The 7,471-nt window shown below is 38.3% G+C and overlaps 1 pseudogene; it reads right to left on the reverse strand.

The window, feature by feature from the left end:
- Positions 1 to 646: 646 nt before the first annotated feature.
- LOC138161588 (FAST kinase domain-containing protein 1, mitochondrial-like) lies at positions 647 to 6,562 on the reverse strand (annotated as a pseudogene).
- Positions 6,563 to 7,471: the final 909 nt, after the last annotated feature.

Raw genomic sequence — 7,471 nt, forward strand, 5'->3', positions numbered from 1 at the left:
GCATGAACAGCTTTCCAGAGTACTGCTGCTGTGAACAGTTTCAAGGTTTTGATTACATAGTGTAATGAACTCTCTATTTATTTATCAGTAAATTAGGGCAAAACATTCACAGAAATCAAAGTACAGCATTCACAATGTTATGACATAACAACTTATCACTAAAATGGCCACATAGTTTTCACCAAAGTGGCCACATAATTTCAAAGTACAACCATTTAGTAACTCAATCATTTATTAAGCCCTTAATTCAACCATCCTTAAGGAGGCAAAAGGGACACAAAGTACAAAGGTCAAAGTTCTCCACCCGTAGGTCACATTGTCTTAATCTTTTCAATCAAAAAGTTTTCTCTCTTTTTTTTTTACACAGAAACAATCATCTTTTTTAACCAGTCTTAAATATTTCACAATATTGTTTTTAATCAAGCTCACATTTTCATTGGGGGGGGGAAATTGGGGTTAAGTGACTTTCCCAAGGTCACAAAACTAATTTTTGCATGTGTGTTAAGTGTCTGAGGCCAGATTTGAACTCAGATCCTCCTGACTCCAAGACCAGTGCTCTATTCACTGTGCCACCTAGCTTCCCCAAGCTCATATTTTCTATTATAATTGAAGTTTAAAATTGATGTATCATAAATAAAAACTGTAATTATGATTTGACTTCTGCAAACATATGCTCTCTCAAATACTCCATACAGGCATCATTTGTTGATAATTCCATAGAATTCCATGCCAACTAAGGGATCTGAATCACATCATAACCCAAAATTTCCACGTCTTTTTTATAGCATATTTTCCTTTTAAGTGGGGGATGTTTTTACAAAATACTCATGAATCCAGAAATTCTAATGCAACCTTTTGTGCTCATGGTGGCAGCCCTGACCTAGTATCATGGGTATCTGGTCGCCAGTGTACATTTGGCAGCTCATTCAACACCACACCATGATTTCTATGAGAAAGAGGCTTTTTCTTTTTATCCAATATATATTCAAAATCCACTCTGTATCCATAAGGTGTGAGAGCTAACGGTTTTACATAATTGGGTCCTCCTAATATTTCTCCCAACATTTTATAAATCTGGTGTTGTACTGCACTGATGCTGTCATTAACTTTAGTGTTCTGCTGCTGACAATAATGGTAATGAAACCAAGGAATTTCAAATTCAGGGCAATCCAAACAGACTGCTCTATTTAAATTCTATGAGGTGCTTGTGGGTTCTTGTCTTTTAAAAAAGGAGGCAATATTGAAGTTGTAAATCCAATTGGGCTAGGAATTTGATATTAAATACTGCCTTTATCAGATCTTCTGGAAAACACCCAGCAAAGGACAATGTAAAGGCAAGAAACAACAAGAGACGAGGTTCAAAGAGACCTAACTGTGAGTTAAGGCGCTGGATACAAGCTCCAAAGAATTCATCCTTTTGGGGAGGATCATAGTTAAGGACACTCAAAGGAAGTAATATAGAATGGATTGCCAAAGGATGGGTCTTATTGATATGCTGGACTGTCACAGAAGCTATCTTGTCAAGCACTTGAGCACTAAAATAGTTAGTCTTGACGATAAAAGCTGAGAAGTTGGTGTTTGTGTACATGATTTGGTCACTCAGATATTGCAAGGTGACAATTGTTTCTTCAAGAAGTTCTTTCTCAAACCATTCTCCATTAATGTATTTAAGTTCTTCTCACAATGCATTCAAATTGTTGGCTTGTTGTAATATCTGATAACCAGAGGTATTTAATTGTGTAAGTAGTTTGATGTTTTTTTCTGACAAACATTGTCCAGATATGAATGATCATGTTGAATGCACATTGAGGGAGATAATACAAAAGTATTGAGATCACTTAAACTATATTGTGGTAAAATGGATTCCGCCCAGGAAAGCCCCAATTCATCCAAATTAGGAAAAGGAAGCATAGCAATAACATGGACTAGCATAGAAATTTCACTAGGTATTACATTATTTCTCAAATGGCTTAAGTAGGAATTTTATCAGTGTCTTAATATACCCTGAATTATGAAGATGCAAGTGAATCAAGGCTGTAGTTATCTTTGCCAGTTTCACTGCTTTATAAACATTCAAGTAAGTGTGTAAGACAGAAGCAATTTTTTTCAATCAGATATGAATTTTTGCTATTCATTTCTTCCATTGTGACCACTATGGCTAATGCTTGTTGACTGGTCAGTTCATCTACCATCATTTTAAGAGCTGACATAAGCCATTTCTCTTCTGTTGGTCTAGCCAAAGTTCCCAAGACAACAAATAATTTTACAAAGGAATCAGGATCACAGTAAACAGCAGTCATTTTAGAGAGCTTCTCTCTGGCTAATACTTGAAATGGAAAATGATTAAACTTAAGTGAATTGTACAATGAAAGAATAAAACTAAAGCATATCCTAATTCAGATGAGCAATATTACTGGTGAGTACAAAATTGCACTTTTCTAATAATGGGTAATAATTATATTGAATATTTTGGAGAAATCACAATATTCCTATTGAATTATTAAACTGGGAATTGTCCACTGTGTCTGAGAGAAGCTCTGCTTTGTTCACAAGTCATTCACAAAAATTCTGTGAGATAAGAAAACCTACATTAACCATCAAGATTGATAATGTCCTTAAGTCCTGCACAGAATCCAAGTTCCTATTTAAAAAGCCAGCTACTTTTCCCATTAGAGGACTGAAATCCATAAGTTGATCCACTAGGCAGCTGGAAAATTTTGACAGTATTTTAAGGTCAAACATTTCTGCCCTCCTCCAAGCTTCCATAACGAGGTGCTCAACTAAAGAATCATGGGCCTCAACAGTAAACCTTAACATAATATACAATATATTCACAAAGGTATCATCACCCATTAATTGCATTTTATCCTTAGCTAAAATATGAAGAGTAGTATTGGGGAGGAGCCAAGATGGTGCAGTAGAAGCAGGACCTCCCCGCTGCTCCAGCTTCCACCTTCCCCAATCCATGTAAAAAGGGGACTCTAAAGAAACTTTGGAGCTGCAGAACCCACAAAATGACACAGAGAAGCTAACATCCCACTGAGAAAAGCCTGGCAGGTCGGCAGCAAGTGGCCAGCTCAGTGCACTAGGAGCTGAGCCCAGCCCCACACCAAGGCTTTAGCCTCAGGGCAGACCTGACCAGCTGCCAGCCAGAGGGACTCCAGAGGAGCAGCAGCTGTGGCCATTTCCTGATTTATCAACACATAGATGGAAAGGACAAAGTGGGAGGTCAGTGTAGCCTGGACTATGGGATCCAGTAAGTGGGAGTGTGTGGCTTTTGCACCCTGGGGAAAGAAGCCCCTGAGAGGCCTGCACAGCCAACCAGCAACACTTGGCAGCTTTAGCTCCTGGCCTGCGTAGTGTAGGGAGACCAAGCACCAGTCTGAGGGGTAATCGCTCTTGCTTTAACCTTTTTGGATCTGGATTACAGTCAAGGGTGGAGGTTCTGGGGTGTGTGTCCAGCTTGCCAGAGCCTGTTGAGACCTAAGTGAGGGCACCCATCTAATACCTCCAGCAGCTGAGAAAACCTGGTGTTCGGTACAAAAGCTCCCCTGTCTGGTGGCGGAGTCCTACGGTGGCAAAAAGCCCAGGGGTCAAGTGACTGAGGCACAACATGACCAGGCAAAGGAAGCAAAGCAGACAGATTATTCCAACATTAGACTCCTAATTTGGGGACAAAAAGGAGCAGAGCATGGAACAGGAGGAAAACAGTGAAGTCAGAACTCCTGCACCAAAAGCTTCAGAGGAAAATATGAGCAAGGTTAGAGACCACAGATAACCATAAGAAGCAGATAAGAGAAGTGGAGGAAAAATGGGGAAGAGAAATGAGAACAATGCAAGAAAATTACAAAATGAGAGTCAACAGCCTGAATGAGGAAAATAACACCTTAAAAAACAGACTGAATCAAAAGGCAAAAGAGGCTCAAAAAGGCAATGAGGAGAGAATCCCTTAAAAAGCCGAATTTGCCAGATAGAAAAAGAATATCAAAAGCTCAATGAGAAGAATCATTGCTTCAGAATTAGACTGGAGCAAATGGAAGCTAATGACTTTATGAGAAATCAAGATGCTGTTAAACAGATCCAAACAAATGAAAGATTAGAAGGCAATGTGAAATATCTCAGTGGAAAAACCACTGACCTGGAAAATAGATCCAGGAGAGACCATTTAAAAATTATTGGACTACCTGAAAGCCATGATCAAAGTAAGAATGAAGAAATCATCCTCCAGGAATGTCTCAAAAAAAACTGCCCTGATGTTTTAGAAGCAGAGAGCAAAACAGAGGTTGAAAGAATCCACCGATCACCTCCTGAAAAAGTTTCCAAAAAGAAAACTCCTAGGAATATTATATCCAGGTTCCAGAATTCCCAGATTAAGGAGAGAGTATTATAAGCAGCCAGGAAGAAACAATTTGAATATTGTGGAAACTCAATCAGGATAACCCAGGATCTGGCAGCTTCTACACTGAGGGATCAAAGGGCTTGTGATATGAAATTCTGGAGGCCAAAGAGCTGGGATTAAAACCAAGAGTCACCTACCCAGAAAAACTGAATATCATGTTTCAGGGCAAAATATGGTCATTCAGTGGAACAGAGGACTTTCAAGCATTCTTGTTGAAAAAAACCAGAGTTGAATAGAAAATTTGACATTCAGATACAAGAAGCAAGAGATGCATGAGAAGGTAAACAGGGAAAAGAAACCATAAGGAACTTATCAAAGTTGAACTATTAACATTCCTACATGGAAAAACAATAATTGTAACTTATGAAACTTTTCTCAATAGTTGAAGGGAATATAAATACACACACACATATAACGTCTAAATATGAGGGTATATGGGTATATGAATACATATGTGAATGTGTGTATATATGTTTACAGGTATATATACATAGAGGGCACAGGACCAATTTAACAGTAAGTGATGATACTTAAAAGGTGAAATTAAGAGGTGAGAGAAGAATATAATGAGAGGAGATGGGGAGAGACATATTGGGGCAAACTATCTCATATAGAAGAGGCAAGGGAAAATGGTTACAATGGGGGGGAAGAATGGATAGGCAAAAGAGAATGGGTCAACCTTATTCCCATTGAATTTGTCTTGAAAAGGGAATGAAATACGCACTAAATAGGGTATCTCACCCTGCAGGACAGTGGGGGGGAAAGGGGATGAGAGGGGCGGGATGATGGAAGGTTGGGCAGGCCAGGGCAGGGGGGAGGGAAGTTGGAAGCACCCACTTTTGAAAAGGGAATGGATCAAATTAGAGAATAGAACAAGTGGGAGGTGGGATATGAGGGAGGCAAATATAATCAGTCTTTAAAATATATCTACTATGTTATTGTTTTGCATTAGCCACACATGTACAACCTATACTCAACTGCTTATCTTCCCAGTAAGGATGGGTAACAAGGAAGGAAGGGAATGAATCTGGAATTCATAGTTTTAAAATCAAACATTCAAATATATATGTGGGTGTAAGAATATATATATAAACATATACTATAATTAATAATATTTTACATGTAATTGGGAAATAAGATATACAGGCACTGAGGCGTAGAGATCCACTGGAAAAGTCGAAAGGGGTATGGAGGGACCAGATTGGAGGAGGAGATATCCTGTGGGACTGCTCTTTTGGGGTGGTGGGTAAGGGAAAAAAGGGGAGAAAATTTGTAACTAAAAATCTGTTGGAAATAAATTATGTAAATCAGAAGTTAATAAAGCATTTAAAAAAAAGAGAGATTTAGAGTGGGAAGGGGCTTTACAAATCATTAATTCTACCCTCTTCATTTTACAAGTGAGGAAACTGAGGCTCTCAGATGGGATTTGGACCTAGATCTTTTTGCTTGCAAATTCAGCCCTCTATACACTATTCAGTCCTACATACCTCAAAGTACCAAGGCTTAGTTTAGTCTCTAAGCCTTAAATGTTGACTTATTGTGGGAATCTTCAAACCCACAGAAGAAGAAAAACATTCTTTTATATTCATTTACAGAAAGTCAAGTTGGAGTGAGTGGGGTTTCTTCTCAGGATGTCAGTGTTTGAGTGGGGTTGGGAGGTCAGGGTGGTATGCTTCTTCCCTGTGCCAGCTGCCTCTTGCTTGTGCTTCCTGGATGGCTTGGACTCCTCCTTAATGCTGCTACCATCCCTGAGGTCTCATCGCTTAAGCCTCTATTGTATTATCCAGCTGTCTTGGTTCCAGGTAAAGAAATGTTTAGTTATGATTTTACATTTTTTCAATATTGAAAGAAACAGTTGTGTTATGGTTAAAAAATAAAATAATAAAATAAAATAAAATATGAAGAGTAAGAACCTCAGGATGGTCTCTGACATAAGGAATATTTCTCATTAATTCAGCCTTTTCCTTTTGAAACTGCCAAAGTACTTTACATTCACATCCCACGTATTTTTCTGAAAGCTTGGCTGTATTTTTTTCCAAATATATCAAAAATCTGTTCTTCATTCACACATTTATTTACTTGGTTAAGCAGAGGATCAATGGTTTTAGGTCCATGCTGAAAGACTCTCCAGAATAATTTATAAGCAGCCCTCAGACGAAGCATGATGGAAACTAATCACCCTACAGATTACTTAGAGAAACCTAGGAAAATTTTTCTCTTTTCTTCATTACTCTTTTCAAGTAAAGGAAACAGTTATAACCATTATGTGTGATAGGTTGGTACAAAAACATCTGTTCTGGCTCTGCTTTTTGGACTTCCATTATGATTACTCAGAAGTTCATTTCAGTATATAGAACCCAGGGTCACATAGCTAGTAAGTATCTGAAGTCAGATTAAGAAAATGAATCTTCTTGACTTCAGCCCTGGCACTCTATCCACCATGTCACCTAGCTGCCTGATTAGATTCTTAGAACTCAGTAAAATTTTTACTATCTTGTCTTGGTTCTTTTGGATGAGCCTATGACTTGATGCCTGGAATCTTTGAAAGAATTTCTTGTTCTGGAAGAGGTATTCCCATGGGTCAGCAGCGCTAAATGTCCATCCAGGCAGCATGGACAAAGAGAGAAAACGTCAGTCTTTTGTCTTATTAACTAGAGATTAGTTTACAATAATTCTTAATTCAATCATCCTGCAAAGGTACAGGATACAAAGTAGAGTTTTCCACACATAGGCCACAGTAAATCATGATCTTCTCAGTTTGTATTAAATACCCAAGGAGTTTTTTTTATCTTGACTTGAAGCAGGATCTCAGATTCCATAGTTTCTCTTCCATGGTCATTCACAGTTTCTTTTTCTGGGAAGACAAAGCTTAACAAAGCCACAGCTACATTCATAAGCATTGCCAGCATCCTCATCAATTCAAATTTCTTCCTGTGAAATCATTATAGACCCAACAACAATGTTTGAGAAATAAACACAAATCATCAGGATAGTCCCAGAATCTTGGAAAATGTCAATAAGACCCTCCTCCAGGATTTCTGTAAACATGCAACAAGAAAATCTTCTTTCAGG

This window comes from Petaurus breviceps, unplaced genomic scaffold, assembly GCF_028583685.1.
Source record: "Petaurus breviceps papuanus isolate PSGF00001 unplaced genomic scaffold, PetGlider_PUasm1.0 118, whole genome shotgun sequence".
NCBI lineage: Eukaryota > Metazoa > Chordata > Mammalia > Diprotodontia > Petauridae > Petaurus > Petaurus breviceps.